General features: G+C 42.0%; 1 long non-coding RNA gene across 1 annotated transcript in view; it reads left to right on the top strand.

Moving 5' to 3' along the window:
• LOC103361592 (uncharacterized) overlaps positions 1–7,794 on the top strand; it is an 18,350-nt gene extending 10,556 nt beyond the window's left edge. The window contains exon 3 of the long non-coding RNA XR_520414.1: positions 7,784–7,794. This is a non-coding gene — a long non-coding RNA (uncharacterized LOC103361592). The remainder of the gene's footprint in view (positions 1–7,783) is intronic.
• Positions 7,795–13,775: the final 5,981 nt, after the last annotated feature.

The following is a 13,775-nucleotide window of genomic DNA, read 5'->3' as shown; positions in this document are numbered from 1 at the left end:
CCTCACAAATAATGGCGATGGGGTCTGTGCCACAGTGTTTGTAGGTTGTCGGATGTTTTAGTCTGTATAAGTTTCTTGTTGAAGAGCACTTATCAACATCTGTCAGGACACTGCCCAGACATGCTTATCGATGGCACCAGTGATGAGAACCAATGCGACTCCTCATCCAACAACACCTCTGTGGACAGGTGCCAATATGTTTGTTGCTTTGTCTGTAACTAATGTTTACATCTAAGAGTACATTTAGTACCAGATGCTGATACTTCTGCTCAAGAAGTTTAGAAGAAGAAGTTTCAGAGGTTCTGTTGGTGGTGTCGGTGCTGTCTCACTAAACATATGCACCAAACTACATTTTGATTTTAATGCTGACTCACAACCATGTTGATAGTGAACTTTAGTGCTGCAGGTTTCTCCTGGTTAGTGCTGACTTCCTCCAGCAGATGGTGGCATTGGCTTGATATTCACTGTGACAGCACTAATCCAGCCTGTGGCGTTTCTACTGAAGTGTTATCGTGTAACTCCACTCATTTAGAGAAGCTATGCTTTTAGAATATACTCAGTGGTGAAAAGTACCTAAGTACGTTTACTGAAGTGCATTTCAGAGGGAAATAATAAACTTTGTACTGCACCACATTCATGTGACACCTTTGTTACTTTGAAGATTAAGATTTGACTCATTGGATAACAAGCTGCTAAAATACAACACATTGTCAAATATTCAACTTTTTTGGCTTCGTATAAAAAGCAGTGTGTACACGGAGTTAATAATCAGATGTCTATGAGTTGTGAACAGCTCTGCTAAATTATGTTTTTTCTTTCTAAACTTCTCATGTGGTTTCATTTCAGAGGAAAAGTCCAAAAATTTGTGTTTCAGAACTTTGTTTTTTTCATCTTTCCTCTCCCATGAACCATGTTTGGAGCCATCAGATTTCTCTGCTGTCCCTGTATATGCTTCACTATTAAGTATCAAATTATGACATACATAAAAAACAAACAAACAAACAGTCAGAAGTAACAAACTTTTATTCTCATACATTCACTACATTTTGCTAGTAGGTTTATTTAAATGTTGCACATCATGAAATTCCTTCTTTGTTTTTAAATTGCCTGTTTTACAAACTCAGAGCTGTAAAATAAAAGCTGTTAGAATATGTTAATGCTTACTGCTGCCATCCCTTTAGCCCGGCTCAACCTGATGACCTCCCAGCTTTACAATCTGTTTGGAATTTTGTTCAGTTGGTAAGTAGGAACTAAGGAACCATTAGTCATCCAGCTCAGACTTTGTATAATCCTGCCCCCTCACTGCTTCCAGGTGAGACATTCACAATGAGCAGCTGCTTCACAGTCCACCTGGTTTATTTGCCTTCTAGAGCTGTCTGTGCTAACTCTAAAATGTCTCAACCAAAGCATACGAAATGTTCTGCTGTTGGCTACAAGAGTGAACACAAGAGTCTATATGCAGCTGAAAATCCAGTCTATTATTGTTTTTATTCATGGAAGTGTCTCTGCAACAATCAAAAATCCTTAGACGTGACTGAACATCATTAGCTTTGATGCCCACAGGTCAGAACTCTGTGAGAACTGTAAAGCTGAGCGGCATGTCGAAATGATGGAAAGACAAACTTGAACCCAACGAACAAGGACTGAGGAGGTCACTGTGTTTTCATGTTGCTTCAGTACAAGCTAAACTCCGTCAGTGTTTTAATCTGTTTGTTTGTTTTTTTCTTCTCTCTGTGCTCACATTTTATTACAGTCCAATTCCTAATAAAGCTTTTTTTTTCATTTATATGCTTTTCTATAGTGCATTAACACAACATGTCATGTTTCCCAATCTGCAGCTCTGCTTCACTAAATACAGATTTTAAACTCACTCAGACAAACTCGTTATTTACTTGAGTCACAAGCTGTGTTGTGGATTTTGCAATATTTTCTTGTAAAATGATTGCTCAGAAAGACAGTTAGAGACCAATAAAAGTCCTGCTTTCACATACATTAATCTCTGTATCAGCTGCTATTTAGTCACAGATACAGAGAGTCTTTTTCCTGAAGGCGACATGGACAGTAGCACATCAGCTGCAGGTAAAGCCAGCCTGTTGGTAACAGGCCTAACACCAGTCATCGTGAAATTAAACATCTGTGCAGTGTGTTGTGTTGTGAAAATTAAAAGATGCATTTGAAGAATATGTGAGACTTTAATTCAATTGCTGAAAAGAGGCACAATATGGAACATTTTGGTAGAATTTTTCACACAGGCCTTTTAATTCTAGTGGAGGATTCTAACATACAACACGTTACCACACATATTTAAGTACGTTCTTGGTAAGTAAAAACCTTCCATCCTTGTAACAAATTAACACAATGTAGTCACGTGAAAGCAGCTCGAGCAGCTCAGCCAACCTGCTGCATCCTGTGTGCTGCATGTCGGTGAACTATATGAGTCCCTGCACATGACTTCTTGCATGCAAGTTAGAGTAGACTCATCTAATGTATGTTGGACTAAAGGCATCTTAAAGGGAAAACGCAGGCATAATACATGTGTATGTGTGTGTGTGTGTGTGTGAGAGAGAGAGCGTGTGTGTGTGTGTTTTAATCTCACCCAGGACTAACAGTGGAATCCAGTTGGTCACAATAAGGTCTTTGTGTTGAGTGCAGAGCCAGCAGGTGAAAACTCCAGAGAAAGCATGTGATGGAGAAGTAGTCCAGTGTGCAAACCCTGTCTTATCTGCATGCATTTATGTCTATGCACAGTGTGGACGACTTGTAGCACACATTTGAGTGATGTTGTGTTTGACCGTCGGCGTGTTTGCTCTGGTGTGTGCACACCATCCAAGCCTAACCGTGTTTAAACCTCTGAGGATTAATTGATTTTAAACTGTTCTTTGGTTGCTTTACCCTAAACGAACCATACATCTTGAGTTAAAATGTGTAATACTTGATTTAGAAATGTGATTTTTCATCTTTCAAATGAAGCAAATAAATCCCTCCAACATGTAATTATTCAAGTGTTGACTAAAAATAAACGACAAAAGAAGCCGTATGAAACAGCAGCAGTTTCTATTCGAGCCTGAGTTGCTCCATCATCACATACAAATATGGATTCTGAGCAGGGCCAGGTCTCCTCTGCCAAGTCGACAAAGCTGAGCCTGTGCTAGTCTGAAGCAGGCCAGTGGGGCACATCGGCTGCATGGCCTCGGCGTGAGAGCTGCACATTCAGCCGCTGACATTTCAGCAGCCGCTTGCACGACACTCGGCCATGAAGACACTTTTCCCTCAATGAATCGAGCAGCTGCACTTACATTGGCAGTGATAGCGACGAGGATCCTTTAAGTGGGTCATTTTCCTGCTTGTGGCCTCATTCAAAAGACCATCGTGTGTATATTATCAGTGGTCATATGCAAACCTCGCTGACTTTGTTTATTTGCTCTCAGCCAGATTGGTTTGCTGTGTTGACTGCGACTATAAAATGTGTTTGAGGGATAATTGCTTGTGTACACTTAATGCTGTGTGCTTTTCAGAGAGGAGGGTGCAGGCATGAAAGCAAATGCATGCGTTTGCGTTGCTGTATTCCTGCATCTGTGTACATGTGCAGCATCGTTGCGCATACATATTCCTCTTTATTTGACTTGGCCACCGTTGCCTCCTGCTGTTCCTCTGTTTGTGTTACCCTCCACCGGGGTGAACACTGCAGCACAGATGACTAAGAAGGACATGACACATATTCTCTGAGGTGAGTTTCTCCACACTTCTTGGCGCTGTCTCGCTCTTCTGGATGTGGGCAGGGATCGATGCCCAGCGGAGAGGTCAGGGAGCTGGACGCGGCTCCGTCCCTGGAGGACCGGTGGGTGGACTGGTAAATTTCAGCTAATAAGTGTCGTCCAAGTTGTTCCGAATAAACCCGGCGTGATCCCGCATCCATCACACAGAAAGACTCACAAAGTGGGTTATACATCTGCACTTTATGAAAATGAAATCAAATTCCAGATTAGTCTTACAGCCCAGGAGAATACGCCGGCGTTCTTGCCAAGTTCCCACTCTGAATGATGAGTAGGAATATTGGGGGAAAGCGAAAGCAAAACACAGTGAGCTGAAACAGCCCAGATTTCATGGTCTTACCACAGAAATGCTGCTTGTTTTCAGATGAAGCAACCCCAGTGCTGCCCTGGTGTGGCCTCTGTCTTCAAAATGTGACTTTACACCCAGGGGAACAGCAGCTCTTCCAACAGAACTTTGCTGCCCTTTCACACTGAGAAACACATTAAAACCTTCAAATCAAAGAAAACAAACTTTGTCACCGGGGTATTTTTCAGCGTCACATTCAAAAGACGGAGACGCGGCTGACACAAACCTCTTTAAAGACTCCATTTGTGGTTTTAACTGACTTTCCACTCCGCATTCCACCATGTAGAAGATTGTATGTTGTCACTGGCAATATCTGAAGTGGTCTTTTTAACACAGAGCCAGTCCAGTGACACCGGGGTGACTGTCATATTGGCAAACCAACAGTCTGGATCCCTTTAAAGCTAATAAACATCAGAAAATGAATCTTTTGCGGGTTGCAGAATGGCTTTATAAACATTAGTTGCCCAAATTACATATAATCTCTTGAAGAATGCGCCACAGTGATCGTGGGTGGTCCTTGACAAATGGCATTTTCTCTTCTCCTCTGTATTCCAAAGACATCACATTCAATCATTCTTGACGTTTTATCAAGACTACCTGAAAACCTTTCATAAACACGGCGTCAGGTATATTTAGCACAGTCTTGAGTTTGCACAGCGCTGTCAGGTATCCCCCCATTCACCACAAAGACCCCATCTGGTGGAGTCTGACAGTAACTGAGGCTGGAGCTTTTATTGTGGTCTAGACTAGCAGAGGTAGCGCGGTTCTTGAAATCACAGACCCCTCTCATCAAGCCACCGGTGTGGATTCCATCTGTATCACATTACCAAGCCCTCACCGCTCTGTGATGTAGGCGCTCCTGTTCTCTGTATGTTTCAGCGTTTTAATATCACAGAAGCCAGTAAACTCTCCTGAGCTAAAGTCGACCAGAGCACCAGCCCCTCCGCTGACCCCACTGCAGCCCCCCTCCGAGATGGATATCACACTCACATAAAGGCTAACACAAAGCAGGATAACTATCGTGGCTCGGCTACTGTAGGGGCCCGGAGGCTCCAATCCTGACACGAGGCTGATAACTGGTTCGTTCAACATCCTGGATCTGAACAGAGCTAAACGATAGTGTCATGGATGCTCTGATAAAAAGGAAGTCTGGGGAAAGCTGTTGACTGACCCACAGCAGTGTCTGTACGCACCACATTAAATGACTGACTGCTTAAGAGTTAAGAAATGTTCTCAGACAAAGTATCTGCTGCATTAAAAAAAAAATAAAAAAATAAAATCTATGTGTAGATTCTTTGGAGTTAAAGTGTTTATGAAATTAGGAAACTTCTGACTTTGTGCTCCCCCTAGTGGTGAAGTATAGAAGAGACAAAGTGCACTTATTTTTAACAGACCGGCTGACACCAGGATGAACAGACCAAACTTAACATCCATCCATCCATCGTCTATACACCGCTTAATCCTCATTAGGGTCGCGGGGAGCTGGAGTCTATCCCAGCTGACTCAGGTGAAGGCAGGGGACACCCTGGACAGGTCACCAGTCTATCACAGGGCTACACTTAGAGACAGACAACCAAGCACACTCACATTCACACCTACGGACAATTTAGAATCACCAATTAACCTCAGCATGTTTTTGGACTTTGTGGGAGGAAGCCGGAGAACCCGAAGAGAACCCACGCTGCACGGGGAAAACATGCAAACTCCACGCAGAAGGATCCCGGGTGTCCCCAGCTTCTTGCTGCAAGGCAACGATGCTAACCACTGATCCACCTTGCAGCCCCAAACTTAACATATAATGCATTATGTATACAAGCACCACGTTTGGCAAACAAAACCTTGAGTTAAAAAATGACACAATCACATAAGAATTCTATAACTAACATCTTTAAAGCTGCAATACCCAACATTTTGATGGTAACAGCTGATTAAATGACTATGTGGAGTGTGGCATGGAGGGTATTTATCATATGACTAATATACAGATTGTACTGGTACACCATTAGTACCAAAGATTACACTACAATGTAATCTGTAACTTCACAGTAATTTTGTTGAGTAATCTAAAGAGTTACCAATTTTTATTTATTTCTTTTCTCGATTTTGGGATTGTTTGGTTCTTGCTGTCCTGCACATTACATGTAGGATGTGGTTCCAATAAATGCACCAAAAACACAAACCAATGTGATTAAATACACATCACTAGGTTAACGGCACATATCTTTATTGTTTAAACCACACAAGTATCATGCAAATAACAATATGATTTTAGGATACATGTCATTTATTGCTTTTGCTCATCATATTACCTCTTACGTGTCTGTTACGTCTTTTTTTTCAGATGACTCTTACAAAAGATGGAGAAAAAGGCTGGACTTCCACAAGTGGCTCCAAACAGGCTGCTGTTTGCTACCAAGTTTCCCATAACAACTGTGAAAGCAGAACTACAATTAATGTCCAGATGCACGCCCCACTTCAGTGATGAGAGCAGAAAAATGACCGTGAAGGCTCTGAGAAAACCAGCGGATGTGACTGTGTGTCATTACTTGGACAAACATCCAGCCGAGCGTCTCCTTTGACTCTGTGCATAGGATAACAGTGTTTATTTAGCTTTAATCATCCACTGTCTCATATTAAAGAGAGTTAACTTTATGACTTCCTTTGTGTCCCTGTCTGAAATTCAAACCTCACTACTTCCCAGCCCCCTCCTCCTCCTCCTCCTCCTCTTCCTCCCCACGACTGAGCCAACAAGCCAACTCACTATTTATTCTTCTCTATGTGAACCGGCGTGCGAGTCATGTCTGTGTAAATACAGGTGAAATGAGAGATCTGGCTGCAGGAGTGGCGTATGTTGGTTAGATTTAACAGGCCATGCAATAGTTATTTTTTCACTCTAATCCTTATTCCAGAGCTCTTGGCACGCATCTGCTTTCAAACACTGCCCAATGAATGTTGTTAATATGAGCACTAAATCTCAATTAACAACAAGGAAGCAATTCCGTTGCTCCCGAGGAGATTTATCTGCCATGGCGGCAAGGTTTGGGGATTGGAGCAAGAGTAGGGAGGATTGAAAGTGGAGTCTAAACACACTGTAGAGGAGACAGCTCCTTACACACAGCACCTGGAGAGACTTTCACTGATTCATCACTGCTGGTGGTAACAAGCTCTAATGCTACCAAATGAAAGAAAACAGCTCTGCTCTGCTTTGGACTGCACACATTATGTGGTTCTGGCTGCGGGTTAGCGAGTTCGGTTTCAGAATCCCCAGAAAATAATCCATCACATCCCTTTAACAGGATTGGAACCCGATGCCATAGAAATATGGCAGCAACACAGACTGTCTCTGTGGTAGGATAAAGGCTTATTTTAACAACTACATATTGAAAATAAAATCCACATTTAAACTGGATAAATGCTGCGCAGACACGGCTTAGACGGCAATTATGATGCTTCATTACCGCAATAATTCTGACGCTTCATTTGAACCTCTGGATCCAAAAGTTCATCAGGATTTTTTAAGCCTGAAGTCGCCATAAACGTGTCTGCTTACTTGCATAACTCGATTAGTGCAGTCATGTGAAGTAATAAATATATTCCCTGGAAACTGTTGGACTTTTGACACCTTTAACCAGCAAACTTTGATTGTTTTTGTCATCATGTCAAGATCTGAAGAGCTTCTCAGAAAAAAAAGGTTGTAGATGGCTTTAAAAAGATTTAAAGATTTTAAAAAAATAAAATAAAAAGACATAACAGAAAAGCTACAGTTTGTCAGTGAACACAGACTTAAAGAGCAGGACCTCTGGAATAATCTGTTATGGATGGAACAATCACAAATCGAGTGTTTTGGCTGCAGTAACGGCAGACATGTTTGGCAGCTTTTTCAGAGGAGAACCTCACGCTAACTGTGAAACACGGAGCTGGAAATGTTCTGGTTTGTTTCTGTCTCGCTGCCTCAGCGACCGAGCAGCTTACGCTCATTGATTCAACTAATTCAGCTCAATGCTGCATCGTAGGAAAGAGTGCTGGAAGACGATCTGTGTGAAAGTTGAAGTGAAGTGAAAGTTTCAACAGGCATTTGGCAAAACGCCTACAAGAAGTTGTTTCTGCTAAAGGGAGCGATGAAGACTTCTGATTTGTCCACAGAAGAATATTTCATCTGTTCATATTTTTGTTGAAAAAATGACAAAAATATTAATAACTGGATTTATTCTGATGGCACAGTTATTATTATATCACTGGTGTCGGTATAAACTGGGTCGTCTCAGGTGTTTGTAAGTTTTTACGCAAGATCTTTTAACATTTTACATGATTTAAATAAACTTTCTCCACTTATTTTATGTAAATTTAAAAGATTTTAATGCAAAATTTCTACTTTCTTTTGTCCTTTTTTTGTACCACTTGAAGACTCAACACGAGTATTTCTAACTTAAATCTTTGTGGTTTTGAATGATGAGCTGAATGTTGATTTCACTCATTAAATTAGGAAACAATTCATTACTTCAGGAAACAATTACAAATCAATTAATAATTAATCAACTAATTACATAGCAAACCTGATGAAAGTTGGTTTTTAGCTCAGTTGCTTCGACGCCTTTAAATGTACATGAATGAACACAGTTTTGTCTGTTTACTGACTACAGATGTGAGTTTATCTGAAATGAAGAAATTCTTTGTGTCAGCTTGAAGAACAATAACTCAGAACGTAGATAACTGACGACATTATTTGAATTACTTGATTAGTTTTAGAAATCACCAACTTTGAATTAAAACCTTAAATTACAAGGAATTTGAAATAAATTTGCAGGTTGGACCCACCGATGCAGTTCAACAAATTAGCAAATCTAACAACCAAACTAAGCAGTGATTTACACATCTTGCAACTTCTAATCAAGATAATATTTGGTTGTGTTTCAAGAAGACTTTGTATTTTCTTATTTATTGTACTATTTTTTTAGCAGCCCTTTTGTTTTGTTTTGTTTGTTTTGGTAATATTAATTCATTAAAGCTAACTCGCTGAAAGATTAAAGTTGGAGAATAACTTGCAAATGATTTAAAACTTTTCCACACATCTTTTGTTATTTGAAAGCACTTGACATTCTGACCCTTAACAATCCAAAACCTTGCTATCCGACAGGTTTTTAGGAAAAACGAACAGAAGCCATTAAAAACAGCCTTAACATACCGACAGCCTTGGATTCTGACTCCGACATGACATTTTATGTCACAGATAAGGGTAACAGCGTATTATCTGACTGTACAATACACATTCAGACTTGATGCTCAATTCAGATTTTTTTGTGAAATCCGACCGCAAACTAAACTAACATCAGCAGCCAAGTACTGCCTGTGCATTGCGGCCACCTCCACTCCGTCGGAGCGCTCCCCCGGGGTGGAAGTTAGAAATCCAGCGATGTGTAGTGTTCTAACAATACACTAGTTATTATAACAACTATTAACAACAAATGAGCCTTCCAGCATCAAGCCCTCCTTGTATCTCGACCTCCGTCTTGACAATCCGACAGCCTTGCTATCCGACATAAAAGAAGGTTTTACATTTAGTGTTTGATTATCGAGTCACGGCTGTATTACTATTTTACATACTGTTTATGAAGGACGTGATGTAACTGATGATGCTAAGTTAGTTGAGGTTATTACGGTCATTTGGTCTTTTAGTGTAACTTTATGAACATAAACCTTCAAGGTGTCATTTTCATTAATGTAATTTAAAAACGTCAAGTTTACCTAAATTATTAAACGCGTTATGGGCGGCTGTGGCTCAGGTGGTAGAGCGGGTTGTCCACTGATGGCGGTTCGATCCCCGGTTCTCCCCACATGTCTAAGTGTCCTTGGGCAAGACACTGAACCCCAAATGGCTCCCAATGGTAGATTAGCGCCTTGCATGGCAGCTCTGTCGCCATTAGTGTATGAATGTGTGTGTGAATGGGTGAATGAGAAACATTGTAAAGCGCTTTGAGTGCCGCAAAGGTAGAAAAGCGCTATATAAGTGCAGACCATTTACCATTTACTATTATTATGAGGTGTTGGATTTATTGGTCTAGATACACTGAAGAGTTAAATAATTGCTCTCTACATTAGAACTAGTCACATTCAATAATGAATTCAGGGTTGCATATATGACACAGTAACATTCTAACTTGGCTAACTTTGACCTCATGACCAGCTGGTGGAGCTGACAGCTGATGTCAGACATGAATCATTACTCCACCGTTAGCAATAAGTTTTTCCCCGTCGTCATCTCCTCGTCTGAGATAAACGAGCATTCAGAGCTACGCTGACCCTTGACCTCACAGCAAGGTGGTGTCTTTTCATTCTTTTCTGTCACCGAGCGTTCACATGAAACGAGGAACCGAACACGTATGGAGCCCACATTGTTCTCCGGGCGACCCGCTGCTGCCAAACCAAGCCGGTCTCCTGCCATCCTCTGCTCCCCGTGTGAGGGCTGCTCCACAGTTCACCTCCTCGACAGCACACGCAGGCCGAGCACGACTTCAAAGCTTCTTCCTTGTAGGCACTTCTCTGGGTGTGTTTGTGGTACGGCTAAAGCATGTTCCTAATTTCATTTTCTTTCCCTTTTAAACAAGACTTGTTTGGTCGCCTATGAAATAACTTCATGTAGTTTGAATTACAGAGAGCTGTCATCCAACTGTGCTGTTTCCCTCAGCGAAGGACATTTTTAGCCTCTTTTAACTCGTTGTTTTAGTTTTCTGGCCCTCAGCTTTATTAATGTTGCAGCTCATCATCAGTCACGTCATGTAATGTGTGTTCTCAACGTGTTGTCAAACTGAAGCAGGATTCCACCACAAGTTTATCTTTTGTCTGTCAAATATATCGACCAGTAGTAGAGAAGTTAAACATGTTGTTAAATTGTGTTTTTACTTTTAGCTGCAGTTCTGTTGCATGTAACACAAACACAGCTGGGATGTAACACTTGAGCACCTTGGACTTTATTTGTCAATCACAGCCTGTGGTTCAAAATGAGCTGTCATCCATTTATGTGTTCTGTTTGACTCAAGCTGCTTAAAATTTGAATGAGACACTGTGATGTATGGAATGTATCTGCAGAGGATTTTGGGTCAGAAGGTCCAGAAAAGCAATTCAGCTTGAATACTGCAAAATGCAACCAGATATCTGTCATGCTGCATTTGATGTACCGTACATTTTGGGCTATAAGCCACTACTTTTTTCACACGCTTTGAAAACGAGATGCAGCGAATTTATGGATTTTTATGGATTTGCCTCGAGAGCGACAACGAAAGAGAGACTGAGGAAGTTTGTGAAGAAGTAATTCTGAGGCTGTTCAACACTGAAGAAGACGACTTTAGTGGTTTTAGTGCAGGAGGAAGATGAAGATAGTGATCAATGACTTCTCCTGGTAGGATACTGTATCTTTTATTCTTTTAACCAGCCGTGTTACCGGCACTGTTCGGGAACAAAAGCATTTATATATTTGTGTGTGTTACCGGTACGTATTTAATTAAAAGTTGAAAAAATCTTTCTGTGTAAATATCTCATGTTACAACGTGGACACCTGCAGCTTATAGACAAGTGCAGCCTGTATATGTACACATTTGTTTTCTTTTAAAATTAGCGGGTGCGGCTTATATTCAGGTGCGCTCAATAGTCTGGACATTACGGTCCTATGTGTTGGGATATATTACAGGATTTTCTATGGAAAGTCTCCATTTCAGGTGGAACACTGCTTTCAAATGTTCTCCATGTAGAACAAACTTGTAGCTCTCCTCTTTGTCCTTTCAGGCCAAATCACACTCCTCTTTGCCCGTTTGTGTCCAAGGAACAAACTCTTTCTTTTACTGGCTTAGCAGAGAAAAGAGAAAGAGCATGTTTGGCTTTGGTGACAGAGAACCCGTCAGAAGTCAATCTGAACAGTGGCACATCGCTGTCTTCTGAGCTCCTCCTGGCTTTTTCGTGTGCGTTGCTTGGGTTTATCTGTGCGCTCTCACACACGTATGCAGCGACTGTTTGCATGCGTGTGATCCTAATCGTGCGTCCTGGTCCCGTCCGTCCGGCGTGTTTGCTTTGTGCTGACATGCGGTGCCGCGGCCGTTTATCTGCACCTTCACTAGACACACAGGCAGCCAGGAATGTGTGTGGGAGAGGACAGCGCTGAGCTAACAGACTCTTCTTCCAGCGTCGTCTCTGTTTACCTGCCATTGTTCACAGCTTCTGTGTGGAGATGAAGAGAATGGAATGATTTATGTGGTTAGTGACAACAACAAGTGTTTGGGCTGCTGTGGCGCCGATGCACTTCTTTGTCCCGCGGAATCGGCTGAAGCCCGGAGGCGCTGGCTTTTCAGCGGCGTTTATTTGCGGAAACTTTTTACAAAATGTTCAACTGCTAGCTGTTTATGTGTGATTATTCAAGTTTAGGAAAACAGGGTGATTTTTACAAGAGTTAAAGTTAAAACAGCATCTCGCGTGCCACCAGAAGAGACAGACAGGACTTCTTAATGAAGTCAAGTTGCCTTGCTCCCCCCTGCTCCTCTCTTCTGCTGCATCTGATATTGTTGATGTTGTTTTTCTTTCTTTCTTCCTGAAAAATGAATAGTGGCTCTGTCACGTCAGGGAGTAGGGAGCTCTGGGTTGTCTCCTTCCTGCTGCCTGTCTTATCTCGTGCACAGATCCTGGCCTGTTCTGTTCGCTCCCCCTCTGTGCCGATGGACAGACTGGGGGTCGGTCTGCAGCGCCCCCCCATATTCATATTCAGCAAAGGGAGGAAGTTCCTACCAGCTCCTTCCTCTAGTAGACCACACTGGGGTTTTTTAAATGGAAAGGGGGTAAGATACAAGATGGGGGAGGGATGGGTGAGGGGTTCAGCGTGTGGGGGGCTTTTACTTGAGGCCCCGCCATGAGGTCCTCATTTGTTCCCGGAGCCATTACTGTGACAGACTGTTTACAATCACTGACAGATTAGGTTTACTTAAGGATTTATGTTATTCCTTTAGCTCAAACGTATAAACACGGCTGACGCTTTTCCACCACCCCGCCGTTATAAATGAATGCTCCCCGCCGGGGCCGCGAGGCGCGTTCAGAGCACGCCGAAAACGTGGGATTTACTCAAATCTGCGCAGGAAAAAATCTACTCTTATTCTTTCCCAAAGAGGTGGAATGAACAGCACGAGTGATGCTAAAACTGCTGGCTTTGGCTTCACCCACTTTCCGTTCACTTAACAGAACTCAACACCCTATTAACAAGTCCACCTGAGCCGGGGAGGGTCCGCTGCCACTGGGTGGTGCAATATGAAAGCTGTTTATGTGTTTTATTTCAATGCATGTTTTCTATGCACCTCTGAATGTTATTATATTATATTGGAATTTGTGAGGAGGGGAAGCCTTTGTGACAGATTGTAGTCCAATCGGTGATTTCTTCTAGTAGTTCTGGTAGAACCTGTACACATGCTGTTCTGTGGATGTGGACTGTACAGAGTAACAAGGACGTGTTTCAGCTGAGTTTTCTGTAATTTTTAATTTTGCACCACGAGTTAAATCCCATTCACCTTCACTGAATCAGTGGCTTTCAGGAGTCAGTCTCAAATTAATTCTAGGTTAACAGTCTAAACAGCCTGATACGGATTAGCCGTGACACTTTTGTTTTATTTATATACCTTCCTGTAATT

This window comes from Stegastes partitus, unplaced genomic scaffold (assembly GCF_000690725.1).
Source record: "Stegastes partitus isolate 25-593 unplaced genomic scaffold, Stegastes_partitus-1.0.2 Scaffold516, whole genome shotgun sequence".
Lineage (NCBI taxonomy): Eukaryota > Metazoa > Chordata > Actinopteri > Pomacentridae > Stegastes > Stegastes partitus.
Note: the sequence above shows the minus strand (reverse complement) of the source record. Positions and strands in the feature narration are given on the sequence as shown.